The sequence below is a fragment of the Saccopteryx bilineata genome, chromosome 1, assembly GCF_036850765.1.
Source record: "Saccopteryx bilineata isolate mSacBil1 chromosome 1, mSacBil1_pri_phased_curated, whole genome shotgun sequence".
NCBI lineage: Eukaryota > Metazoa > Chordata > Mammalia > Chiroptera > Emballonuridae > Saccopteryx > Saccopteryx bilineata.
This window is the reverse complement of record NC_089490.1, coordinates 406,205,850-406,233,812: the sequence shown is the minus strand read 5'-3', so window position 1 is coordinate 406,233,812 and position 27,963 is coordinate 406,205,850. Positions and strand designations below refer to the sequence as shown.

Here is a 27,963-nt window from a genome sequence, read left to right as displayed (position 1 = left end):
CAGCCCTTGCGAGTGAGGCGGCCAGGAGACAGGTCCATCAAGGCGAAGGCCGGCCCAAAAAAGAGGTGCCCCTGGCTGGAGTTGGGGGTGGGGCGCGGCCAGCGGCCAGGGCCCGTCCCCTCCCCTGGGCGAGGCCCAGCTCCCTGTGCAGCAGCAGCACTAGTCCACTTTCACAGGTGTTCCAGGCCATCTTGGTGTCCAGCCCAGAGCCCCACCTGTGCCTTCGGAGCCTGCTGCCCGCCCTGTGTCCTCCTCTGCTCCCTGAGGCGACTCCCTTGCTCTTCCAGGTGCTCAGGATGTCCAGGGAGCGTCCGGGGCTCCTCCTGTCCCTCAGCAAAAGTTCTCACTCCGCCTCCCACCCCCGTTCAAGACCGAGCACCGCCCACCTCCTCCTCGGCGCCCTGGCCTCGCCCAGCCCAGCGTGGTCCTGGCCCCACTCAGTCTATGCAAATCCAGGGGGTGGTCCTTTCACACCAGAGTCAGATGCTCCGCTAGCCCCCATCTCAGACGGAACGCCATTTCCTTCTCTGAGTGTCCTGGGCCCTCGTCGTGCCAGGTCCCGGGGCCTCTCGGAAAGCCCCCCACACCGTCCCTCCTTGTTTGTGCTGCCTCACCACACTGCCCTGTCACCACCCCAGAGACACCGCACCGCTGCCCAGTGGTACCTTGGCATCTGACGCTCCTGCCCCTGCCTTTTCTCCCCAGAAGTCCCTGCGGGTACTTGGATGGATGTATGGATGGATGGGTGGGTGGGTGGACGGGTGGGTGGATAGCTGGGTGGACGGGTGGGTGGATGAAGGATGATTGATGGACAGATATAGAGACAGATGGACAGATGGGTGGGTGGGGTGGATGGACGGATGCATTCTGCTCCATCCTCTTACCTCTACCCTTCCATTTCCACCATGTCCAGCTTCCTTCTCTTCCGCCGTGCACCTGCCATGACTTCTTATCCTCCAGGAGCTGCCCACGGTTGGCTACTCAGACCTCTCTCTTTAACTGCCCACCTTCACATACACACATAGCACCCAACCCTTCAGAGGACACCGATTTATCCCCTTCCCTTTTCCAGCCCCTCAGGTTTTCCAAAGATAAAGACCCAAGCGCTCACGGAGATGGGGTCTGCCCAGCTGCAGCCCCGCCCCCTGCAGGCCCCGCCCCCTGCAGGCCCCGCCCCTCGCTGAGCTCTCACACGTGCTCTGTCCTCTGCACCCGCAGGTCCCTGCTGCCCTGTCCTGGGCCGTCCGGTGTCTCTCAGAGCAGGGGCAGGGCCGGCGGTGGCCTGGGCTGCCACACGGCTGGGGCCTCCTCACAGACTCTCCCGCCCCCCACCACCACTCCCCACCACCCTCCCCGGTTACATCCCCAACAGAGAGTCCAGTATTGGGAAAGACCGGATGCTGCCAGCGCGCGCCCATGCAGGACGCGATCGTGCGGATGAGAGAAGTGAGGGGCGATGGGGCAGGTTCATCGGCCTCTTGTTGCCGCCGCTCTTCCAAAACCTGGGGAGCCCATCCCTCCCACCCCCTCAATTGGCACCCCTTTCACTCTGCCTCTGACCTGGAGTGGGTTCCCCTCCCCCTCCCCTTAGGACGGGTCCACACCTGGGTGCCAGGGGCTCGGTCAGGGAGGCTGCAGGGTCGCGGGGTGCCCGCTGCACACCGGCCCCCTCCGGTGCTGTCTCAGCCCCACCACTTTGTGGGTTCACCAACCACGGGGAGGGGACAGTCCGGGAGGTCCTTGAGTGGGATGAAGGGTCCTGCTAAGAGGCCATGACTCTGGTAGAAGAGGAAGGAGGACACCTGAGGCCCTGGGGCTCCACCATGGCCCTGTCTGTGTGGCCACTGGCCTCGACTCCAGCCAGGAGGAGATCCCTCAGCAAGGGACCTCAGGAACCCAGGCCCCTGGGAGAGGGAGGGGAAGAGGGGCGAGGCTGAGTCATGGAGGGGCTGGCCCCCAGATCCGCCGCCCCTGCTGAGAGTCCTGGAGGTCTCTCCTGCTCAGGCCCACCTGGCCCTGGACGGAGTTCCTGTCCTCCCCAGCACTGACCCGTGGCTTGGGGAGGGTTGGAGCCTGGCTGGGTGGCTCCTTCAGCATTCCCGGGGGGTGAGGGGACGGTGCCAGCCCGGGGCCTGGGCACACAGGTCATTATGGCCCCCGGCCCCCCTCCCCCCCCCAAGGAGCTCCTGGCCCACGGGGCTGCCGCCTCTGCAGAGAATGTAACCGTGATGCCTGTTATGCAAGGAACGGCCCAGGGCCCCAGGGCCAGGGCTGAGTGGGGTCATTTTTATTATTATTATTATTATTATTATTAAAAAGCAAAACTTAAACCAAGAAAACAAAGTGATTAAGTTTCTCCTCGAAACAGTAGGCCTCGCAAAGCCGGGAGAGCACCCAGCTCACCCCCCCCCCCCCCACTGCAGGAAAACAGACGAGTCACCGACACAAACAGGAAGCAGCTGCTTTCCCCCACACCTGTGGGCCGGCTGGAGTCCCCAGGGCACCAGCCACGACACATCGCCTGGAGCCAGGGCTTCAGCGGGATGGGCAGTCCAGGTCCTCAGGGACAGTGCCCGGCGGGACCCCCGCAGTTCGGGGAGCCCAGGATGTATCTTAGCAGGACGGGACTCATGGCTCACAGCCTGCCCACCACTGTGGGGGTGCAGTTACCCCACGTGGGCTGCTGAGAGCCGCCCAGGTGCATGTGAGTTTGAAAGGGGGCTCCTGGGGCAGGGGGCAGGGGGCAGGAGAGGCAGGGCAGGGGTTGCAGGGTCCAGGGCAAGTGGGCCAGGGTCTGTGAGCAGCTGGCCCCCACCCCAGCCCCACCTCCCTGCCTGTTGTCCCACGGCTGGACTCGATCCTGGGCCAGGAGGAGGTCCTGGCCCACGGTCCCCAGCCCTGGGGTCCTAACGGGGCCTTCCGGAGCCCTGCCTGGAAGGACAGGCTGGGACTGGGCCCAGAGGGCGGCCCAGAGGAGGCTCGGAGCCGATGTGTGTGCAGTTGGGAGTACGTCGACTTGGCCGGGACCAGCAGGATGTCACCCCCCCCCCCAAAAGGAGGCTCCTGCTTGACATGGAGGGGAGACGACTGGGGTCTCAGGAGGAGAGCAGGGTCAGCGGCTAGCAGGCAACTGTCCGTCTTGGGCAGGAGTGAGTCCCCCATCGGTGGGAGTGTGCAAAGAACAGCTCACACAGAGAGGCCTGGGCAGAGTGGACAGGGCAGGCTAGGCTCTGTAGGGACTACCTTGTAAGTCCCCCACAACCCCTCTTGAAGCCCCATGGAGGCAGGGGCTGGGGTCATCCTCCGTGGGGACAACAGTCTAGATGGTGGTGCTGTAGCCGCACTCAACCCTCAAGGTGGGGTGGGGGTTCCAGGGGGGCAGTGGGGGAGGGGATTCGGCCCTGCATGGTTGCAGCCCTCGAGACAGGCTCTGGGGCTGGGGCTGGTCTGGGTCGGGGCTGGGGCTGGGTCGGGGCTGGGGCTGGGTCTGGTCTGGGGCTGGGTCGAGGCTGGCCCCCTGGGAGTGTGGAAGGTCAGGCACACCTTGGTCCCTGCTTACTTCAGTCCAAGGTTAGTTTTTTTTTTTGTTTTTTTTTTTGTTTGTTTTTTTTCATTTTTCTGAAGCTGGAAACAGGGAGAGACAGTCAGACAGACTCCCGCATGCGCCCGACCGGGATCCACCCGGCACGCCCACCAGGGGCGACGCTCTGCCCACCAGGGGGCGATGCTCTGCCCATCCTGGGCGTCGCCATGTTGCGACCAGAGCCACTCTAGCGCCTGAGGCAGAGGCCACAGAGCCATCCCCAGCGCCCGGGCCATCTTTGCTCCAGTGGAGCCTTGGCTGCGGGAGGGGAAGAGAGAGACAGAGAGGAAAGTGCGGCGGGGGGGTGGAGAAGCAAATGGGCGCTTCTCCTGTGTGCCCTGGCCGGGAATCGAACCCGGGTCCTCCGCACGCTAGGCCGACGCTCTACCGCTGAGCCAACCGGCCAGGGCTTCAGTCCAAGGTTAAAAACAGGCCCTGGCCAGTTGGCTTAGTGGTAGAGCGTCGACCCAGCATGTGGAAGTCTTGGGTTTGATCCCCAGTCAGGGCACCATGGCTCAATTGATTCAAGCATGTTGGCCCCACACGCTGAAGATGGCTCTGTGGAGCCTCTGTCTCAGGCACTAAAAATAGCTGAGTTGTGAGCACGACCCCAGATGGGCAGAGCATTGGCCCCAGACAAGGGTTACCAGGTAGATCCCAGTCAGGGTGCATGCAGGAGTCTGTCTCACTATCTCCCCTTCTCTCACTTAAAAAACAACAACAAAGGCTGCAGTGATGAGAGATTCGGGGCCTCAAGCCTCAGTGGACAAGCCCTGCTGGTAACTGAGAGCAAGTCCCCCTGGCTGGACAGCGGGCTCCGCGGATCCTCCCGACAGGTCAGGCGTCATCACGACAGCCCATGCGCCCGGAGCACCGCGCTGCTGGTTAATATGCAGGAGACTGCACCCAGGACCGACTTCCCACTCCCAATCTCGGGGCCGGGGCAACTGCGGGCTCCCTGGGTTGGGAACCCTGACTTTATGTTGGTGACATTGGGACGAGAAGGGTCTCCCTGAGCCAGATTCCAGACACGGGTGTCTTGAAAACCAGGGTTAAACGAGAGCGGCCCAGACGGGAGACGGTGCTCCAGGGACTCCGCCATGAGAAGCTCCCGGTGGACGCGTCGAGACGGGGCCGCCGTTCAGTGGGGGACACGCGCGGTCAGGTCGCGCAGTGGACCCCGCTTTTCCACCAGGAGGGTGGGGACCGCGGGGAAAAAGAATCAGACGTTTAAGATGAATGCCTGGGACCCCAGAAGCGCTTCCCACAGAGGGACAGGGGAGGCATCGTCCTGGGATCACTCGTTAGGAAGGGGACATGAAATGAGAGAGTGAAAAAAACCTGACGTAAATGTTCAGCCACTGAGACCGGGAAGCGACCAGGCCGCCCTCCAGCCGGCGCGGGATAAATACACCGGGGTCCGCCCCGACTGGGCGTTCAGTGATAGAGGCTGAGCCATCGGGTCATGGAGAGACGCGGAGGAAACTTAAGTGCCTATCAGGTGAATGAGCCAGTCTGGGAAGGCCACCTCCTGTGTGATACCAGCTCCGCGAGGTTGTGGCAGAGGCAGAGCTCTGGAAACGGGGAGCAGGTCAGTGGGACTGGGGAGCAGGGAGGGGAGGGAGGACGGACAGGTGGCGTGCAGAGGACTTTTAGGGCCGTGAAACGATCATGTTAGAGTCGTGTCCCTATGTTGTCCTTTCTGTCCAAACTCACAGACTGGACAACGCCAACAGTGACCCTGATAAACCCTGTACTTTATTTAGTTAAAAAGGATGTGTCATGGCCCTGGCCGGTGACCAGTGGATAGAGTGTCGGCCCAGTGTATGGATATCCCAGGTTTTATTCCTGCTCAGGGCAGACAGGAGAAGCAACCATCTGCTTCTCTTCCTCCTCCTCCTCCCCTTCTCTCCCTCTTTCCCTCCTTCAGCCAGTGGCTCAATTGGTTGGAGCACATCAGCCTCAGGTGCTAAAAATAGCTTGGTTGATTCAAGTATTGGCCCCAGATGGGGTTGCTGGGTGGATCTCGACCAGGGTGCATGTGGGAGTCTGCCTCACTATCTTCCCCTTCTCTCACCTAAAAAAAAAAAAAAATGATGTATCCGAGTTGGTGCATTAATTCTGACAAATGTACAACAGCCGTGAAGGATGCTGACGCAGGGAACACTGTGTATGTGCGCATGTGACTTTTCCACAAACCTGAACTGGTCTGACCCTCACCCTGCCTGTCACAGCCGCCGCCAAGTCTGTGTACAGAGAACAGACTGCTTGCCAGGCCCAGCATGTGTGAGCCCTGTGCTTCTACGGTCTGTCCTACGCACAGGGAAACTGAGGCCCGGAAAGGCAAGCCAGCCTTTGAACCCAGAGCCGAGTGCTCCCAACCCCAGGCTTTGTGACTTCCGTTCTCCATCGGCATCACCTCCAGGGGCCCTGACGACTCTAGAAACTCCACGGAGGGGTCCCCATGGGCCCCTGCTGGCGTGCAGTGGCACCTCCAGGATTTACCGTGTCGGAAGCTACAGCGAAGAGGTGAACACCTTTTTCATCTTTAAAGTTTTAGAAATCTGACAGGCATGTGCGGTGAATTTTAACACCGCCACAAGAAGATGCCGCACAGTGCCATAGATTATTATTACCCCAAATTACTATGCTCTTCAGAACAAAACCAGTTTAGTGAGAAGGGGCGGCACGGCCCCAGCCTCCGCACATCCCTGCGGCTCGCTGGGAGGCCACGCCTGCCCTCGGACCGTGGTGGCGCCGCGTGGACAGGCACGGGGGACACAGACTCTCTCAGGTGCTGTCGCGTCTAACCCAGCAGTGCAGCCTGACCAGCGGTGGCGCAGCAGGTGGAGTGTCGGCCTGGGATGCTGAGGACCCAGGTTCGAAACCCTGAGGTCGCCAGCCGGAGCGCAGGCTCATCCAGCTTGAGCGCGACGGGGTCGCTGGCTTGAGCGTGGGGTCATAGATATGACCCCATGGTCGCTGCCTGGAGCCCAAGGTCGCTGGCTTGAGCAAGGGATCACTGGCTCGACTGGAGCCCCAGGGTCAAGGCACGTATGAGAAAGCAATCAGTGAACAACTAAGGTGCCGCAATGAAGAATCGATGCTTCTCATCTCTCTCCCTTCCTGTCTGTCTGTCTCTTTCTCTAAAAAACAAACAAACAACCTACCAGTCCAGAAGATGAGGAACCCAGGACAGGTAAATGCACCCTGGCACCCCAGGTCAGGATCAAAAACCTGGAGCTGAGACAGAGGCCTCGCTCCGTCCCTTAATTGTCCCAGATCTGTGACAGCCCTGGGGAGACCCGGGGACTCTCTGCGTGTCCACGACTTGTCTGTCAATCCAAAGTTATTCCAAAACAAAAGGGTTACTGGAGGAAAAAGTCACTGGGCAATCGGGGACATTGCCCTGAGGGAGGCACACCTTCCGCGGGCTCAGGCTCCCCGTCACCAGGACGCCAAAGCTGAGGACGTTCTTTAAAAGTCCCATCAGGCTCACCGTCGGAAAGGTCTCCACGCTGAGTGGACGGGTGCAAGTTTCCCTGAGTTCTCCTTTTTCGCTTGCGCAGTCAGATGCGGTCGCCGATAGGAGCCGTCGCTGTCTCCCTGAGGTGATACCGTTGGGTCGTTCCAGAAAACACCCAGCGAGTGTCGTCAGTGGCTTGTGCCCACGGCCGGCCGGGCTTGCCAGCTCTGAGACGCCGCGGCTCTGCTCCTCGCACAGACCGCTACAGAGAGACGCACGCCAGGGTCCGGATTCCGGGGAGTGCGTCAAGTCCTCTGCTCCCTCGGGGACATGCTGGGCACCAGCTTCTCCACGCGGAGACCCGTGTGCCGGGAGGCTCTCGTCCTAGCCCCACCCTGACCCCAAAACCAAAGTTCCCTTTGAAAAGGGTCCTGATGGGGCAGCTGTCCCAGGCTCCTCTTAGACCTTCCTGTAAGGTATTCTCCCGCCGAGGAAGAAGGAAGGGCGTAGTCACCCAACGTGGAACAGCAAAAGCTTTATCTAGTAGAGCGCATCCCGGACGAGGTCCTCTGGTCCAGCAGACAGGGGCCAGAGAAGTCGCAGGGATTCTCCCGCTTGGGGGTGATTTATAAGGTCAGTAGGGTGATGGCTAAGTTGATATGACGTGGCGAAATGTCATTGGCTGACAGATGGTCGTTCTTTTTTAAAGGGCTCTAAGCTGGGTTTTTTTGGCGCACATGGGTATGGGCGGTTCCAGCCGAAGTTCCGGGGCCTGGTTCCTCACGTGACCTTCCCCCACTGCCCACCGACCTCACATTCCGACCTTTCATGTTAGATAGGGGCGCCGCTGTTCGTGGGGCTACTTCCTACTGGTGAGGGGCGTCGTGGGGAGGGGAGGTCGGAGGGTGGGGGCTCTGAGGGGAGTCGCGTATATGGGTGTAGGAGCATCTGTTTCTTTCTCGTGACTCGAGAAACTTTGCTGATGCAGTTCCGTAAGGATTTAAAAAAGGGGAGCAAAGATGAGTAATGTGCCGATAACTAGAAGAGGACCTAGGGTAGGGGCAGCCCAGGTGAGGATGGGTGGCTGCCACCAGGAGTCAAGCAGGTTGTAGGAGGAGAGGTCCTTGCGCAGTTTCTCCTGCAGACGGTGGAGGACATTGAAGTGTTCTTCCATCAGGCCAGTCTCACTGAACGGCATGGCTCCCTGCTTCAGCTCACTCTGGCGGCAGGTTCCCGGTGGGAGGGGTCGGAGCAACAGGGGGATCTGCAGGGCCCTACCTTTCAGTGAGCCGGAGATGGGTGGGGCCCAGTGGTTCCGACTGCCAGCGGTCCTGCATGGGGGCAAGCTTGAGGCGAGAGACATGATACCAAGGTGTTTGCCCTAGGAGCTTAGCTGCAGTAGGAGTAGTCACTATTTCCGTATGGGGTCCCGTCCACCTGGGCTGTAGGGAGCCAGGCTGGAGCTCCCTTAGAACGCTGTCGCCTGGTTGGAGGGGGACCGCTGGGTGTGCTTCATCTGGACCCCCCCCCCCTGGGAGGAAGGGCCCGGTACGCGTGTTCCCTGAGAAGATGGCGGAGTAAAGACAGAAAGGGGGTAGGTGGCAAGAGGAGGGGTGTTTGGCTAAGAGAGAAAACTTGGGAATTCAGTGCTGAAAGAAGCCTATTAGACTGAGGAAAGAGACTCTGAAGGAGTGTGAGAAAGGGGATTCCGTCCAAACTGCATGTCAGGTGGCGTGCGAAGGGGAAGAGAAGGGGTCCCACCCACTCCCGTAACCGAGACCTGTGAGGGAACTAGAGGTCCAGAATGTGGTGGTAAAACAGAAGGTAGCCCCCGTGTCCACAGGAAGTGAGATGGACTTACCCGCTACCTGCAGTATTACCCTGGGCTCGGCGAGGGTGATGGGGTCTTCGAGTCCGGGCCGCGTCAGTCGTCCATGAGGCCGAGGAGTTCAAGCGATGGGCCCGCCTGGCTGGCCTGGCCTCCCATTAGGGGGGCTTGTCCTCCACGTAGAGGCGCTGAGGAAGAGCCTGTTGCCCAAAACGGGCAATCGCTCCGCCAGTGACCACGCTGCTTGCAGTCAAGGCAGGGCTCAGTGGGCGGCCACGGGCAAGGGCACTGTCGGGCCCAGTGACCCTCTCTGTGGCGTGGACAGACTTGGGTCAGGCACCTCCTGGGCCTTGCCCCTGTTGCTCTGCCGGCCTCAGGGCTGCCACAAGAGCCTGGGTTTGGAGCGTCACCTTCTGCTGCATGCGGGCCTGGCGACCAGCCTCGGCCTTTTCCTACTAGCCACGACCATTAAAAACTGTAAATGCCATGTTCACAGGTCCCGGATAGGGGTTTGGGGGCTGAGATTAAGAGAAGGGGGGCTCCTGGGGAGCCTGGTGCCCAGATCCGGCCGGAAACGCCGGAGCCAGAGGCAGGACAGGGCCAGGCCTTCCTGCAAGAAGACCGGGGTTGGGCCGTGGGGTCAGGAGCCCTGCAAATCTGGGTGAGGGCCAATGGCTGGCAGAGGAGGGCCTGACAGGGGAGGGGCTTAAGAACACAGCGGAGAAGGGAGGGGCCCCTGGCTAGCCGGGGAGGGGGCTTCCTGGAGGGAAGAGACCTGAGCGAAGAGGTCCGCAGAGGGACCAGAGGGGGGCGCCTCCCCGGGGTTCGGGCAGGAGGGGGAGAGAGCTGGGGGTCCGGTGAAGGAGGAAGGATCAGGAGTGGAGGGTTTACGTGAGGTTTCTCTGGCCAAGAATGGGCCTGCGCCGTGGAGCAGCCGGCACAGAGATTAGGACGGGAGCGCGTATAACTAGAAGCCCTGGATGTAAGGGATCTCCAACCAGTTCCCAGTTCCTTGGCAATAGTTAAATTGGTGAGGGTGTTAAAATCAAAAGTCCCCTCAGGAGGCCACCTGGTTCGATTATCCAGTGGGTTCTGAGGCCTGGCCACAGCGGAGGAGAAGATCAGTTTTTTCTTCTTTAGGGAGGGAGAGATTCCGGATAAGGCAACTCCAGAGTGTTTTTGAGTCAGGTTTAGATTCCTGGGCCTCTATGGCCGCCCTCAGCCCTCGGAGTGGTCAGAGATGAGAATCGGCGTCCCGCAACTCAAGCTCTGGCCACCGGATGGTTAGGTAGAGTAGGAGTGTTTGTGACATCTCCACGGGCACACATGCACTCAGAATGGATAAGAGGTCCCTGATGCAGCTGCAGTTACAGACAGGGAGTCTCGGCAGAAAGAGCTGAGGGGAGGCTGGAGGCAGGGGACTTACCGCACCATGTGCCCAAGTGGGTGGGAGGTCGGAGGTCCTGGTTCTTCCTCGGAAGGGAAGGGGAGAGGAGCAGCCCCAGTGGGCTTCAAGCTCCTCCCGGGTTTCGGCACCAAATATGAGGTACTTTCCCCGCCGAGGAAGAAGGAATGTGAGGTCAGTGGGCAGTGGGGGAAGGTCACGTGAGGAACCAGGCCCGGGAACTTTGGCTGGAACTGACCACACCCATGCCCGCCACAAAGAAACAGCCCAGGAGCCCTCTGAAAAAGAACGACCGTCTGTCAGCCAATGAAATTTCGCCACGTCATATCAACTCGCCATCACCCTACCGACCCTATAAATTACCACCACCCCAGCGGAAGAATCTGCGCAGCTTCTCTGGCCCCTGTTTCCCAGACCAGAGAACCTCGTTCAGGGTGCGCTCTACTAAATAAAGCTTTTGCTGTTCCACATCTGGTGGCTACGCCCTTCCTTCTTCCTTGACAGGGAGAGTACCTTACACTTCCCTCTTCTCTGTCCCCTCTCCCTCCTTCTGGTTCAATTACCCTGCATAGTCAAGGCTTTCTCTGAGTCTCTCCTCCTCCAGGAAGTCCTCCTTGACCAGCTGGTTGAAAGGGACCCACTTCCTGGAGCCCCGGGTCCCTTCCTTTACCACCCCATGTGTTCTTGTGTCCCCAGACTAGGGTGTGAACTTGTTGGGGGGCGGAGCTCCCCCATACCCCCATAGGACAGTCTCCCATCATTGGGACAGTCTCCCATCATTGGGACGGGAAGTTCCTCCTGAGCCCTTTCCCACAGCCCATGGCCGCCCTGCGTGCCCCGTTCTCCAGCCTGGCAGTGGCCGCCCCCTTTGGTTCTGGGAATTCTCCCGACCCCCTGGTGACCCGCCGAGAGCTAATCACAAGCAGAGGGTGGTGGGAGCAGGCAGTCCTCGGTTCTCCATGGGCCCTGCCCCAGGTTTCTTCTCTCGTGCACAAAGCCTCAGTCATAGACTTCCTAGAATGTCACAAGGAATTAGACCTGACATCCAGCCAGGGCGAGGCGTTTCCATGGGACTTGAGGTGGCAGGAATGACCCCGATTAAGAGACCTGAGTCCCCAGGCCTGCCTCTCCCCAGGGGGATGCCTGCATAGGGAAGGCCCGGGCCGGGGAGGGTGTTGCATGCTCCAGGCAGGCCCCACCGAAAAGCAGCCCCTGTTCTGTGCGAGGGGCTGGAGTCCAGCTGTGCCTGGATCTGGCTCTCACCAGAGCAGGCCCCGCCCACATCCCTAGGCCCCGCCCACATCCCTAGGCTTAGCCCATCACTCACGGGACTAGAGCACGCAGAAGGCCTGCCTGCCCCTCATCGCGGAGCTGCAGGGAGTCACCGAGACACCCTGGCAGGCACGGGGGACTCGGACTGCATTAGGCACCAAGGTGGGGGCCCCGGGCCCTGGGCCCTGGTGGGAGCACCTCACTCCAGCAGAGGAAGCAGACTTGGCCGGACCGGGGGTCTGGCCCTGGGGGCCTGCCTGGTGGAGGTGTTGCTCATTTTCGGTCACTTCTGCTTCCATCCTCCTGCCCCCAGCAGCTGGCCCCGCGGAGGAGACCTGCCTGTCCGGCAGCACAGAGAAGGAAGCCTGGACCCAGGGGCAAGGCCTCCGTCCATCTCTGCCCCTCCACCCAGCTCCCACCAGTGTTCCCGGGGCCCTGAGCCTGAGAGACGCTCGGGACAGTGGAGCTGGAGGGACAGGGAGCCACGTCCCGGGATGTCGGGAACGTGCAGGAGGGCTGAACTAACAGCCCCGGCCTCTGCGTCCGGTGAGCTCGGGCAGTGTGGCCGCAGACGGGCTGGGGCTGCCGGGGAAGGTGGGTCGGCAGCAGGTTCTGCTCACCGCTGCCTCCCTGCTGGGGGATGTCCCGCAGGAGGGGAAGTGGGACCAGACCCCACGGGAGGCTGGAGCTTCGACTCCCCTCACCCCTGCCCCACCCTGCACCGCCTATCACACAAGCCTGCAGGTCTGCCCTGGGGGTGCAGGGAGATGGAAGCCCCGGGCCTGGGCAGAGCTGCCCCCCCTGCTGGGGGGCGGGAACAGAGGGAAGCTGCCGCCCGCTTGCAGCTCGTGGGGGTGGGGAGCCCGTGAGTCGGAGACCGCCCTGGGCAGGGTGGATTCAGCAGCCGCCCGCCCGTGAGCCCTGTCATTCTCCGCGGCCCGTCATTATGTAATCGGCTCGTTAAACGCCGTGTGAGTCGTCCGTCTCTCCCTCCAGACGGCGAGCTCCCGGGGCAGGCGGCTTGCCAGCAGACAGGGCCGTGCCAAGAAGCTGTGCCATCCCCGTGGCGTGACCACCTGTGAACTAGGGGACAGGCTCCACCTCCGAGGATGAGACGGCGCAGGTGCACACAGCAGGGGACGCAGAGTGACCCCCGCCCCTGTCAGCGGAAAGGTCCGGGCGAAGGCCGGCTTTGGAGTAGTAAGACCGGCCCGAGTCGGGAGTCCCCCGGGGAAGAGGGACGATGGGGGTTTTCGATACCCAGCATGCCGGCTCCGCTTGGGCAGCTCCGTGGCGAAGGATCTCGTTGGTGGAGACGGGAGGCCCGGAGGGAAGCCATGTTTGACACGTGAAGAGATGAGGGTGCCCGTGGGTAAACCGAGCAGGGCGTGGGTCCGTGCTCCTGCCCTTGGGACTCCCCGTGTGTGAGTCTCCGGGGTCACGCGTCCTCACTGAGCTGTGGGCGTGGAGGCCCCCGCCCGGCGGAGAAGTCCGAGGGTGGGATGGAGAGGAGATGCCCAGGCCGGGACACAGCACACCAGCACGAAAGGAAAGGGAGACCCCCGAACCTACCCCCCAAAAGATGAACAAGGAAACTGGGCCTGCGGCCACAGCAGCTGAGAGGAAAGCCTACCAGCGGACTCGTGAGATGCGTTCCGTGGTCTGCGCTTCTCCGCGCGCGGGGTCCTGGGGAGACGCCTGTGACGAGGACTGAGCCCCTCGGTTCTCCTTACCCAGTGCGCTGTTTTCTCCTTTCAAGACCTTCTTTGGCCCTGGCTGGTTGGCTCAGTGGTACAGCGTTGGCCCAGCATGTGGATGTCCCGGGTTCAATGCCCAGTCAGGGCACACAGCAGAGGCAACCGTCTGCTTCTCCCCCTTCTTTCTCCCTCCTCTCTCTCTCTCTCTATCTCTCTCCCCCCCCCCTTCCGCAAGCCATGGCTCAATTGGTTTGAGTGTATTATCCCTGGGCTCCGAGGATGGCTCCATGGAGCCCTCGCCTCAGGCACTAAAAGTAGCTCAGTTGTGAGCATGGCCCCAGATAGGCAGATCATCGGCCCTAGACGCAGGCTGCCGGGAGAGTCCCAGTCAGGGCGCACGCGGGAGTCTGTCTCTCTATCTCTCCTCTTCTCATTTGGAAAAGAAGGGAAAAAAAAAAAAAGATCTTCATCATTTTGACCTGATGAGTTCAGGCATGATTTCCTTACCATTGATCCTATTTGGGTTTTGCTGAACTTCTTGAATCCGGAAGTTCATATTCTCACTCAGTTTGGGATGTTTCCAATCATTATTATTTTTTTTCATCTTTTTCTTCCCCATTCCCTCTCTCCTCCCTTGTAGGACCCCCCGCCATTACCCATATATTAAACCTATTACAGGTAATGCCGTTCATATGACCTTGACTCTCTGTTCCTCCTTTTTTTTTTCTTTCTTTTTTTTTTTCCAGTGAGAGGAGGGGAAATAGAAAGACAGACTCCCACATGTGCCCTAACTGGGATCCACCTGGCAACCCCTGTCTGGGGCTCTGTTTCTCTTTAAAAATCTTTTCTTTTCTTCGCTCTCTCTCTCTTGTTCACATTGGATGACATCTAGCGATCTATTTTCAAGTTGACAGACTCTCTTCACCTTCTACCTTCTACTCACTCAAAGCACCGAGTCATTTTTCTTTTTTACATCACTCTGTGTTTCGGTTCTAAATATCCATTTCGATAGTTTTACTATCTTCTCTTCGTCTGCTGAAATTCCCTATCTTTTCATTCATTGTGAATGTGTTTTCCTTTATCTTCACGGGTGCCATTTTCATAGCTCTTTGAAAGTCCTCCACTGATCATCCCGAGAATTGAACCACCTCGGAATTAGATTCAGTTTAACCGTCCTCTCCCTGTGAGAGGAAGACGTATGCTCCCTGGCCCTCCCCGTGTGTCCTGGGGTCTGGGATTGTACCCCGGATGTTGTGACAGTTCTATGGTGGAGACTGGTGTCTGGGATTGTACCCCGGACGTAGTGAATGTCTCAGGGTGGAGACTGGGGTCTGGGATTGTACCCCTGGACGTTGTGAATGTCTCAGGGTGGAGACTGGGGTCTGGGATTGTACCCCGGACGTTGTGAATGTCTCAGGGTGGAGACTGGGGTCTGGGGTTGTACCCCGGACGTTGTGAGTGTCTCAGGGTGGAGACTGGGGTCTGGGATTGTACCCCGGATGTTGTGAATGTCTCAGGGTGGAGACTGGGGTCTGGGATTGTACTCCCGGATGTTGTGAGTGTCTCAGGGTGGAGACTGGGGTCTGGGATTGTACCCCGGATGTTGTGAATGTCTCAGGGTGGAGACTGGGGTCTGGGATTGTACCCTGGATGTTGTGAATGTCTCAGGGTGGAGACTGGGGTCTGGGATTGTACCCTGGATGTTGTGAATGTCTCAGGGTGGAGACTGGGGTCTGAGATTGTACCCCGGACGTTGTGAGTGTCTCAGGGTGGAGACTGGGGTCTGGGATTGCACCCCGGACGTTGTGAGTGTCTCAGGGTGGAGACTGGGGTCTGGGATTGTACCCCGGATGTTGTGAATGTCTCAGGGTGGAGACTGGGGTCTGAGATTGTACCCCGGACGTTGTGAATGTCTCAGGGTGGAGACTGGGGTCTGGGATTGTACCCCGGACGTTGTGAATGTCTCAGGGTGGAGACTGGGGTCTGGGATTGTACTCCCGGACGTTGTGAGTGTCTCAGGGTGGAGACTGGGGTCTGGGATTGTACCCCGGATGTTGTGAATGTCTCAGGGTGGAGACTGGGGTCTGGAATTGTACCCCAGATGTTGTGAATGTCTCAGGGTGGAGACTGGGGTCTGGGATTGTACCCCGGATGTTGTGACGGTTTCATGGTGGAGACTGGGGTCTGGGGTTGTACCCCGGACGTTGTGAATGTCTCAGGGCGGAGACTGGGGTCTGGGATTGTACCCCAGATGTTGTGATGGTTTCATGGTGGAGACTGGAGTCTGGGGTTGTACCCTGGACATTGTGAATGTCTCAGGGTGGAGACTGCGGTCTGGGATTGTACTCCCGGACGTTGTGAGTGTCTCAGGGTGGAGACTGGGGTCTGGGATTGTACCCCGGATGTTGTGAATGTCTCAGGGTGGAGACTGGGGTCTGGAATTGTACCCCAGATGTTGTGAATGTCTCAGGGTGGAGACTGGGGTCTGGGATTGTACCCCGGATGTTGTGACGGTTTCATGGTGGAGACTGGGGTCTGGGGTTGTACCCCGGACGTTGTGAATGTCTCAGGGCGGAGACTGGGGTCTGGGATTGTACCCCGGATGTTGTGATGGTTTCATGGTGGAGACTGGAGTCTGGGGTTGTACCCTGGACATTGTGAATGTCTCAGGGTGGAGACTGGGGTCTGGAATTGTACCCCAGATGTTGTGAATGTCTCAGGGTGGAGACTGGGGTCTGGGATTGTACCCCTGGACGTAGTGAATGTCTCAGGGTGGAGATTGGGGTCTGGGATTGTACCCTGGACATTGTGAATGTCTCAGGGTGGAGACTGGGGTCTGGGATTGTACCCTGGATGTTGTGAATGTCTCAGGGTGGAGACTGCGGTTTGGGGTTGTACCCTGGACGTAGTGAATGTCTCAGGGTGGAGACTGGGGTCTGGGATTGTACCCCCGGACGTTGTGAATGTCTCAGGGTGGAGACTGGGGTCTGGGATTGTACCCCCGGACGTTGTGAATGTCTCAGGGTGGAGACTGGGGTCTGGGATTGTACCCCGGACGTTGTGAATGTCTCAGGGTGGAGACTGGGGTCTGGGATTGTACCCCGGACGTTGTGACGGTTCCATGGTGGAGACTGGGGTCTGGGATTGTACCCCCGGACGTTGTGAATGTCTCAGGGTGGAGACTGGGGTCTGGGATTGTACCCTGGACGTTGTGAATGTCTCAGGGTGGAGACTGGGGTCTGGGATTGTACCCTGGATGTTGTGAATGTCTCAGGGTGGAGACTGGGGTCTGGGATTGCACCCCGGACGTTGTGAATGTCTCAGGGTGGAGACTGGGGTCTGGGATTGCACCCCGGACGTTGTGAATGTCTCAGGGTGGAGACTGGGGTCTGGGATTGCACCCCGGACGTTGTGAATGTCTCAGGGTGGAGACTCCAGATGTGTTTCCTCTTTTTCTCCAGAGAGCACTGATGTATCCTGTTCTATCAGGCAAGTCACTTGATCGAGCTCCCACGGCAGAACTGAATTGAGACTGCTCGCGGATTGCCCCACACTGGAAACTTGGGTGGTGTTCAGACATCGAATCGGGGATGCCCCCGCCTCTGGCTCCTCCCAGGACTCCCGCCTCCCTCTCCAGTGACCTCAGTCGCCTTGGGCACATCCTCCTGGTTCCTCTAGCCAAAAAAATGTCCGGGTCGCTACCGGGACTTGACTTCACATGTTTGCACGGGGCTGTGACCACCCTTCCGAAACGACCAGCTTTCTGCTAACTCTCCAGAGAGCCCTGGGGCAGTGTTTGTTGGCGTGTTGCTTTTCCAGGGTTTATAGTCGGTGCCTGCAAGGAGGGGGTGGGGCTGGTGTGTTAGAAACTTACAACTCCACAGGGGACGTGGGACCCTGAGAAGTTTCAGGGTGAAGGTCACGGCGGGTCAGCGGCAGCCCAATACAGGTAAAAGTGTCCGTGGACCTCGGGGGACAGGACCGCCGCGGGCGGGGGTAGCAGAACGGGCTTGAGGGTGACGGGGTGGGCCATCCAACATCTCCTCTCGGGTGAAGCAAGTTTCTTCTGATTCCCGGCCCGGGCGACGCGTTTCGTGAACGGGGGAGCCCGCGGTTCGATGTTAACAGCCGTGGTGTTGGCCCCTGTCGATATTCACATATGGTTTGTCTTCTCTTGACCGATTAGCCTGATGATATTAGCGGATTTCTTCACGTTGAGTCACCCTCGCATTCTCCTTGGTCATGGTGTGTTATTACTTTAATTCGGTGCACGGCTGGGTTTAATTTGCTAATTCTTCTATTTACAATGTCCACATTCATCCTCGCATGTGACCTTGGTCTGTGGTTTTTCCTCCCTTCTCCTGTCGGGGCGGGATGGGTCTCTGGTCTCGGGCCGTGTCCTCCGCAGGAAACGAACAGGGATTCTCTCCGTCTTCTATACCCGAGACGTTTTGTGTAGCGCGGAAATGAGTATTAAAACAAAAGCCGACACAAACAAAATGAAAAGACTTGCCCATCAAACCCTCTGGGCCCTGAGCTTTTTTCCGAGGCAGGACGGTGCCGCCTCTGGTCGGCCACCTGTTTGTCAACGCGCTCAGGCTCCCGAGGTCCTCTTGAGACAAGGTCCCGGCAGGTGCTCACGTGAAGAACTTTAAATTCCTGGTTAATCAGCACATGTTTAGCTGCTATGATGCGTCGCTCTCTGAAGAAGGACAGGGGGCGGTCTGGTTCAGCACACAGAATTTCTAGGACAGTAGACACTCACTGCATTCCGGGCCCTTCCCTCACCTCCTGCCTCCTCCAGGGACCGTCTCAGGTGAGAACACAGGCAGATGCTTGTTGACCTGCAGCTGATTTGTACCCTGTCCATATCCATCTATCTATCCACCCATCTATTCACATACATTTTACATACATGTATGCAACATGTTCCTTATACCTGCCCATACACATGTGCATATGCAAGCATGTTACATGCACATGTGCATGTGGGCATGCCTATTACATGCCTACATCTACCTATTCATCCATATGTGTGTATGTATACATACTCCACCCACATATCTACCCACCCATGCATGTATATATGTATACATGCACACATGTGCCACATACCTATATATATCCATACATGTGTGTGCATGTATGTGCATGCATGTTACGCATATCTATCTGCTCATCTATCCACCCACCTATACACCGCCCATGGTCCACCCATCCGCCTGTTCGTTCACAGAGCCCACACGGGGTTTCCTCTGTTCGGTCCCGGTGTCGGGTCCGTGGCTGGCAGAGACAAGCCAAAGGCTTAAGGGTCGGAAGGCCGAGCAGAGGTTCACAATGGCTCCTGCCAGCTCAGCCCGTGAACGGAACAGAGGGTGACAAGATGCTGTCCTGAGACTTGAGGGACCGGGGACCCAGAGGGGCAGATCTGAGTGACAACTACTGGGATGTGTCATCTCCAAGCTCCCAGCAGCGGGTGCACCACAGGGCCCCCCGGATCAGAAAGGACTTTGAAAAGGCGCCACCTGGACACCTGCTCAGTCCCGCTGTCTCCGTCTCCGTCACTCCTGAGTCGACACGCAGTCTTCACGATGCACCGCGGGCAGCAGTGGGCCTCAGTCATGTCCGTGCCCCCAGGGTCTGGCACTGGCCCGGCACGTCCTCCGTGAGGACGGACAGGCGGGTGGCCCAGAGGCACTCAGCTGGCACACACTGGACATGCCGGGGCTGGAGAGGGCGTCGCTCAGGGTCAGCCAGCTTTCCTTCCCTCCCACTGGGGCTCCGCCCAGGCCCAGCGTGGGGCCGGGAGCCCCACCTCCACCTGCTGCCAGCATGACAAGGGGGCCTGGAAGACCTTTCCTCCCCAGAGGTGCCAAGCTGGGACGCTACCCCTGGACGTGAGGAAGGCCCACGGAGAACCAGCTCGCCTTCTCAGGAACCCCTGCCGTGACTGGAGAGCCAGATAGCTATTATAGAGTTCTTGCTCAGAGGCACATATGGTCCCGGCGGAGGGGAGGCCAGGCTGGCAAGGCAGGGACGGGGAGCAGAGGCCGAGGCCAGACCTTCCCCGAGTGATGTTCTGGCCAGGCGAAGGGCCAGGGCTGCCCACTCAGCTGTGAGCACAACCAGCCTGGGCCCCGGCACAGTGGCAGGATGTATCCCTCCCTCTACGCCCCCCAGCCCACCACTGGGGAGCCAGGACCCGCCTACTTCGGGGTTGGAAGAGGGGTGAGGAGCCCTCCCACCACCAGAGCGTGCGTGCAGGGACACTGGGCCACACAGAGCTCTTCCCAGCTGCCCCACACACACACCTGTGCCCCCTCTGGCTGCGCACACTGACACACCTGCCCCACACACACACACCTGTGCCCCCTCTGGCTGCGCACACTGACACACCTGTCCCCCCCACACACACACCTGTGCCCCCTCTGGCTGCACACACTGGCACATCGAACCTCGGTCTGCTGCTGTCCCCCACACAGTCCCTCCGGAACATGCATCAGAGCAGCTCACCCTCCCCTTGCAAACCCTTGCTGCCCAGAGCTCTCCTGGCTCCCTGGCTCCCCGGCATCTTCGTGTTCTGTCCGCCCACACCTGTGCTTTGCTCACGCAGAACAGAGAGTAGTTCCCAAACCGCCATGCTGTTCCCTCTGCCCAGAACGCCCTTCCAGCCCTCAGAGTCCAGCTCCACACCACCCCCACTGAGCGCCCAGCACCCAGCGTGGGCAGAGACCGGTGCAGAACTGCAGAGAGGAGTGTGGACAGAAGGGGCCGTGCCCGGGACCGGGGGTGAGGCGGAGGAAGTGGACAGGAAGGGAGGCTGGGCCCCGGAATCCCAGAGGACCGCAGGGTCACTGCATACAGCATGGAGGCCAAGGCCTGGGGACAGTTTGAGTGGGAAAGGAACCTGCCTGCTCCAGGCCGGGCCACCTGGCACCCCGTCTGCCCGCCCCACGGGGCTCCAGCAAGCGCCCGAGCCCTCCGGCCTGGAGGAACAGCCCTACCTTGCTCTCACTTAATCTGGGGTCCCACTACAAAGCTCCACATCAGACAGTCCACGATCGGCCATCGCTGGGGCCAGCCCCTGGGGCAGAGGACACCCCACCCCTGCTGGGCTCCCCGGAAAAGCTGAGCCGGCCAATGCGGACCTTGGGTGCTTGGACGGGGGGCAGTGGGGTAAATGGGGTGCAGAGCGGGCGGAGACCCAACTTCCTGTTACCATGCGGCTGCCCGATGGGGTGCGGTTGCACGGACAGACTTGGGGGAGCCCCTCCGGAGGGAAGCAGCTGGCGCGCCATCTCCCCCTCCTCCCGGTCCGTGGCCCCGTGGAACCCTCTCTCCCACTGAACGGAGAAGCCCCCAGCGCACTCCCAGTCATCAGCACCCCAGGGGCAGCAGCCTCCGCCCCGGCCTGTGTCCCCTCGTGTCTCCCCCTTGGCCAGGCCAGCACCCCCTTCCTCAGAGGCCACCCGGAGTGGAGGGCACGGCCTGAGGGGGGCGGGGAAGGCCAGCCCCGGGGAGAGGATGTCTACGCCAGTGTAAACAGATCATTTCTGTCTGCCTGGGGGGTGGGGGCTGGGGGAGGGAGTTGTCTTGGGCTTTGTTATGTTCTGAAAAAAAAAAAAAAAGGCAAAAAATTTGGGTCACAAACCACAAACTGTTTTGCTTTCGGCACAGCTGGTACAAACAGGCACTTCTCTGTGGTTTCTGGCTGGCCAAGGCCTGGGCCGCTGGGCTGGGAGCGGAGAGGCCGAGACGGCTGCCCACACGGCCGAGGAAGGCTGGGCACCAGGCAGAGGCCAGGCCTCCCGGGCAGCCCCCTTCGTCCATGCCCCTCCACTCTGGGCACACCTGTGCCGGAGTGCCAGCCCGTGCCAGGCCCGGGCGGCTGGGAGGAGCGGGGGCCCTCGGGGCCAGGACTGTCCAGCTGGGCAGATGGACGTAGGTTGTCCAGGATGAGGCCCAGGGAGAAAGGCCAGGCGAGCGTGCGGAGGTGAGGAGGCCTCCAGGAAGGGGACCCCCCGGGCCTTCTTTCTCTCTGGCCAGCTCTGCACCGGTGAGCTCGGGAGGACCCAGCAGTGCCCGTGTGGGGACTGGCACGTCTGAGGGGCAGGGGCCGGGGCTCAGGGCCAGAGCACTGTCTACACGGGAGGGGAGGCTCCTAAGACCGGGGGCCCAGGGGCGGGAGGGTGGGCGCCAAGGCCGCGTGGAGCGATGGAGACGGGGCGGGGTGGCCAGGGTCGAAGCGTGGCCAGCATGGGGGAGAGGCAAGCGGGCACCCGGTGTGGCAGAGCCAGGGGACAGCCTGGTCTGGGGTTTGTGTTTCGCCCGGAGGCCCACGGGAGCCGCAGAGAGTCCTAAGGGAGATCAGCGGCACAGACTCACCTGGTCCCACGTGGAGAGTGGACAGAAGGCCGAGCCTGTGGGCCTTGTGGGCCAAGTGACCCCGGGGAGGGGGAGGTAGAGAACCTTGGAGCAGGTGTGGGGGGTAGGGGGTAGGCGGGAAGCGGGCACGAGCACTCCAGGTCAGGGGTGTGAGATGTCCGAGGTTCTCAGCAGGACACAGCAGGGCTGTTTTGCAGCTTGGTCGAAAAGGCCCGGTGGACTGACCAGTGGTGGCATCGACCTGGGGACGCTGAGGTCCCCCGGTTAGAAACCACAAGGCCGCAGGCTTGAGTGTGGGCTTGCCAGCGTGAGTGCGGGATCATCGACATGATCCCAGATTTGCTGGCTTGAAGCCTAAGGTTGCTGGCTTGAGCAAGGGGGTCGCTGGCTCAGCTGGAGCCCCCCAGTGCAAGGCACATACGAGAAAAGCACTCAATGAACAACTAAAGTGAAACAACTACAAGTAGAAGTTTCTCATCTCTCTCCTCCCTCTCTCTCTCTCTCTGTCAACACACACACACACACACACACACACACACACACACACCCTTAAAAGAAGTAAATAAAATTTTTTTAAAAAAGAAAGAAAATTCCCGACAGAGACCCGCGGGGTACCAGCGGCCCAGGAAGTAAGTCCAGCTTCTCCAGCTTAGCAAGCGGCAGCTCACCTTCCAGTCACTCGGCCCAGAGCCTCCGTGTCCCCATCTGCCTTCCCCTTGTCCTGGTCATCAAAAGAGCTGCAGGTGATGAGGGTGTGACCTAGGCCGTCTGCAGGGACGAACGGTCCCGGCAGGGGCAGCCGTGCAGAGGCCCTGAAGCAGGGGCAGGCACGTGTGCCCGCTCAGACCCAGGGGCAGGACAAGCCAGGGTGGCTTTTACGGGCCATCATGAGGACTTCCCTCGTCTCCGCGGGGAAAATCCAGAGCAAGGGCTGGACCTGGTCCGATGTTTTAAAAGACTCTCTGGCTCGGTGTGGAGTTCAGCAGGGCAAACAGACAAGAACCTCTCGGGCCGGCGGTGCTGGGACGAGACCCAGGATGGCAGGTGTGGACCAGGCGTGGCCACCTGTTCAGCTCACAGCAGTACCCTCGGCACCTGATACAGAGACTGGGCCCCGAGTAGCGACATCCTCAGTGACTGGACTGGGCCGTTGAAAGCAACAGAAATTCATGAACTCCCAGTCCGGAAGGCAAGTCTGAGATCAAGATGCCACCAGGCCTTGCTGCCCTCAACCCCCAGAGGGGCAGGAGAGGGTCCTGTCCGCCCCTCCCCTGGGCTCATTCCTGGGCTTGTGGCCTGTATGTCCTTCTCCCATCTCCTAGGGACACCTGTCACTGGGTTTAGGCCCATCCCAAACCCAGGATGACATCGTGAGATCCTTCACCTAACGAAACACATCTCCAAAGGCCCTTCTTCCACAGACATTCACGTCCACTGGTTCCGGGGGTTAGGATGGGGCATGTCTTTTCTTGGGGTGGCCTCTCCCCAGCTGCCCCCACCACACAGGCCTGTGCAGTCAGTCCCCCGTTACAGCTTTGATCTCGTCTCCCACGCTGACACCTTGTCCCAGCTGCAGCCCCTGCCCCCGACTCCCCAGGGCCTAGGTCATCTCCACCTTTCCGGAGATTCCCACGCCCCTTACTCCTGCAGCCTCCAGTGCTCCTTTCTCCTTAAAGCCCACCCCACTTAGAAGAGCACCCCCCAACACTTCCCTCCATGACACTGAGCCAGAGGCACCCTGCACACGGGGTGGCCGTCCTGTGTGTGAATGGGTGGGTGGAGGGAGGGAGGGAGGGATGGATGGATGGAGCCCCCATCTAACCACCACCACATGAATGGGGGTGAGCTGAGTTTGCAGAGCAGGGGCAGAGGGAGCAAAGGGGGACCAGGCAGTCCCAGGATCCCTGAGACGGTGTGTGGGGGGGAGGCAGCAGCAGCCGAATGAGGGGTGTTCCAGGCTAACCCAGGAGGGCTGGGTGGGTGAGGGGACAGCTGTGCCCAGGGCTGCTGGGAGGTGGTCAGTGGAGGTCTCGAGGGGGGTCTTGGGGAAGGCAGGGTGCAGGCAGGCGTGCGGGTGAGGTGGGCTGCAGCAACGGTGAGGGGGCCGCGAGGGGAGACTCTGGGTGGGTGGGGCCGGGGGCCGGAGAGAGAGAGCGTGGTTTGCACAGAGATGGGAGGAAGGGAGACCCTGGGCCCTGTGGTCCTGGGAGAGGACACGGCAGGGCTGCAGTGGGCTTTTGGGGGGCTCATGGGCAAGCGGCTCTGATCTGGTCCAAGGGGTAGGCAGAGGGTCCTGAGCTGGACCCCCACCACCACCCCCTGGAAGGCTCTCCGAGCCTCTCACTGGAACAGGTGGGGGGCAGGAAGGCAGAGGCCCCCAGACCTCGCCTCTGTCAGAACCCTGCCCGCCCCAAAGGTTGCACAGCCCCCCAACTTCCTCTCTCACTCTCCCCGCCAGCCCTGCCTCATGGCTCCAGGCTGACATCACCACCTCCTCCAGGCTGACCCTGGGCTCCTCTCGGACCAGTTCCCAGTGAGCTCAAGCAGTGTGGCGGCCACGCCAGACCCTGGAGGACGCCAGACCCTGGAGGACTGGCCTGACGGTCAGAGCTCACCCAGTGCTGCCCGGTTGCCCCACCCTGGGGGGCAGCCACAGCCTCCGCTTCCGTGGTCCCTACTCCAGCGGCCCCTCTGCCCACAGTGGGCACCCCTGCTAGCCGAGGGCTGGGGGTGGGGTGGGGTGGGGGTGGGAGAAGGGGCCAGGTCCGGCCTCGAGCATCCTGGATGCCAGCCTCCCTGACTCAGGGGCCCTAAGAGTCAGAAACCAGAGCCGTCAAGGTTGGCGGCTCAGAGCTGAGCCGGAGAGGGGTTTCTGGTGCCATCTGCTTCAGCCTCTGTCTTGGGGGGTGGGCTAGCATGTCTGCAGGGGTAGGTGGGCACACGGGCGATAGGAGTCCTCAGGTGTGAGCAGCTGGTTTCCAGAGACCTTCAGAACCAATCCAGCCCTCCACCCATAGCCGGAGCCCCTTCCTTCTCATCAGTGGGCTGTTGGGAGAGCCCCCCCCCCTCCCCATGGCGCCCTGTCTCTGAGGATCTGGTCTCTGAGGTTGTCCCAGGGCCCCTTGGCCCCTGCATGGGCATCACCACGGGTGTTGTCATCTCACTGGGAGCCGTGAGGGGCAGAGTGGGCATCCACGCCTCCCTCCCGCCCTCATGCCCCGCACCCCCCACCCTAACACCCACCCCACCCCCCCAAGTAAAAGAGCAGAGGACTCAGAACAGAATACATTTGAAAACTTTAATTGGGATTGCGAGCGTTGAAGGTTAAAGACAAAACCCAGGCACTGGGCTTTGCCGGAGACAGCGTGTTAAAGGGGCTGAGTCGAGGCGAACACGACCGCTGTGCGATGGCAGGGACAGCGGCAGGTGACACGGGGTGTTCGGCGCGTGGGGTGGTCTTCAGGCGATGGCACAGGGAGGGACCCAAGAGGGGGTCCTGCTGAAGACTGGTCTTCTTGGGGGGTGGGGATTCGGGGAAGAGACAAGATGGACAGCCACAATCATGGGCAATGGGAGGTCAGTGTAGAGCCGGGTCAAGATGACTGGTGACCTGTGGAGAGCTGCTCGCGTGGGGGACACAGAGGAGCGTCGGCAGGTGCCGCCGGAGCGAGGCGGTGTGGACACTGGGTGGCACGGGCGTCCGGCGGAATGGGCAGGTGGTCAACTTGGGCGCCTCTAAAGTCTTTTTGGGTCTTCGGCCGATCCGTCTGAGTTCTCCAATTAGGACAATTTAGTTCTTTGGGCTTCTGTCCAATGTTCCGAATGGCCCATTCCCCAAGCACTTGCCGAGGGACCCTCTGTGCCAAGGGCGGGCTGGCGTGGACCGCCCCCGGGGTCCTGCCAGCCCTGTTGCCAGGGCCCAGAAGCCTCGGGCCTCTAGAATGCTAGTCGGGCTGCCTACAGGGGGGCCGCGCTGGGGGCAGAAGTGGGGGGAGGTAAACCTCCCAGCCGCCCGGGTCCCTGCGACCGCCCTAGGTACCGCGAAGAATGGTGGCTGGGTCGGTACCAGACCCACAAGGCCTCGGGGCCCAAGCAACCCCGGGTTGATGGTCAACCTCACAGCTCTCTTGCTCTGCAGGACTCTCTGCTGACCTCCCCGACCGCCCGACCTCACCCTGCCTGGCCCCCCCAGGAGACTCTGCGGAGCTCCCGTCTCCTGGGGGACAGGACAGGGCGCTGAGGAGGTGGGCAAGGTGTGACCGAGGGGCGGGGGGAGCGCTCCCCAAGCGTGCGGAAGGCGGCCACCTGCACCAGCCCGATGGAACCCCTTCTGCTGACACCTCTGCTGCCCCTTCCCCCCCGGCGGCCGCTGGCCTGGCCGGCCGGGGGCCCTTTCCTCCTTGATGGCCTCCGAGCACCTTCCTCACACCTGGGGAGATCCAGCCCCATCCCTCCTCCACCCCTCAGGGCCTCCGGGGACCAGCCACTGTCCCCGAAAGCCAGGCCGGGCAGCGGCCCTCTCGATTCCCCTTGGTCTTCTCCGTGGGGGGGACGCCTGTGGCTGGCGCCCTCACGGAGGCTCCACTCTCGATTCAACCCAAGCGACAGGGACAGATTTAAAAAAAAAAAAATTATGCAGGGAGATAAATGGCGGAGAGCAGGACTCTGGCGGTTGGTGCTGGTGGACGGCCGGTGTGCACGTCCCTACGCGTCACTGCTCCCCTGTTACGGGGACGGGAGTTATATTGTTGTGTGAGCGCGTGAGAAGCCAAGGACGGGGATTCAAAAAAAAAAAACAGAAACAAGCCCCAGGAGCATCGAATTAAAGGGGGGAAATAGATCAATTGGCGTCAAATTTGGATGTCTGATTTTGAGTCTGTAATTCTGCAAGCCTCCTCAACACTCCCTCCCGACTTGGGACCAAAACCTCGCTGGGACACATCCTACCCCAGGGCACCCCCCCACCCAGCCCCCACTGCCCCCCACCCACCCCACCAACCGCCAGACTTCCCACGCTCCCCACCACCTTTGCCGGCCTCCCGGGGGGGGGGGAAGCTTCTCAGAAATGAAAGGCTCCCCCCCCCCCGGGAGGCCGGCAAAGATGATCCCAGGCGTGCCAGGGGCAGGGCCCAGATCTTCCAGAGGGGCACACCTAGGGCGTCAGGCTACGGCGGGGGAGAGGGGGCGGCATGTCCTGCTGGGCTTCAGCACCTCCGTATCTGGCCACGCCATCTCCTCGCTGGCACACATGAAGGTGAAGCTGAGGAGCGCTGAAGTGTCTGGGGGCATCGGGCTCACACGAGGTCTGAGGGGACAGTACCGACAAGGGAGGGCACCCCCCTCGCCTCGGAAAGATGGAACCAAGGGCCCAGGCCTGGGACACACCCCCTCCCCACCCCGGGGTGCATCGCAGGGGACGATGGGAGGGGAACCGGAGGACATGAAAACCTCGAGAGAGAATTTGGGGTGAGACATGGTCTCATCTGGGCCCATGTGGGTTTGGCCAAGTCATTCTCACCGTTTGTACCCCCCCTGCAGGTGAGGGGGTGTGCATGCGTGTGTGTGCACCAGAAGGCTGTTGGGTGTGTGCGTGAGGGGGTGCATGCGTGTGTGAAGGTCTGTGACCGTGTTTGGTGCGTGGGTGTGAGGGTGTTGCATGCGTGCGTGCGTGTGTGTGTGAGAGACGGTGTGTGCTTTTGGGTGGGGACAAATAGGTTAAGATTTTGGTGGGTGTGGGGTTCGTGCCAATTAAATTTCGATTTTCATGTTCCGGTTCCCCTCCTTCGGTCTCAGTGGCCCCCAACCAGCTCCCTGGTGACTATGGGCGGGACCTGTGTGGACAGCGAGGCTGGGTGGCTGAAATGGTTTCGCGGCTAGTTCACTGAGAGTGCCCAGAGGTCTTGAGTGAGCAGGGAGGTGGCTGAGAAGCAGTGACATGCCCGCTGCAAATTTGGGGTCCCCTCCGTTCTCTTGGGTGGTTAGGGACTCGAGCCCAGAGCCAATTTGACTCAAAGTCCCACAGGGAAGAGACGGAGGGGGGGGGCGCCGAATTCTTTTACTTTGTCAATTGTTTTTAAGCCTTTTTTTTTTTTTAATTTATTTTCAGCCAATTGATTTTTTGGTTTTGTTTTTTTTGTTTTGTTTTGTTTTGTTTTTTTTTAGCCTAATTTGTTTTTTTGGTATTTTTTTAAAAAGCCAATTAATGGGGCTAATGTGTGTATGAGTGTGTGGGGTGTGTGTGAGTGATTTAAGGATTTGTTTGCCAGATTTTGTTGGGCAATTTTGGGGGGAATAATTTGGGGGGGAATAATTTTGGGGGGATAATTT

At 60.2% G+C, this 27,963-nt stretch overlaps 1 protein-coding gene across 1 annotated transcript in view; it reads left to right on the top strand.

The window, feature by feature from the left end:
* Positions 1-27,963, top strand: part of MRPL23 (mitochondrial ribosomal protein L23) — a 177,358-nt gene that overhangs the window by 115,199 nt on the left and 34,196 nt on the right. The gene's annotated exons all lie outside the window — the stretch shown is intronic.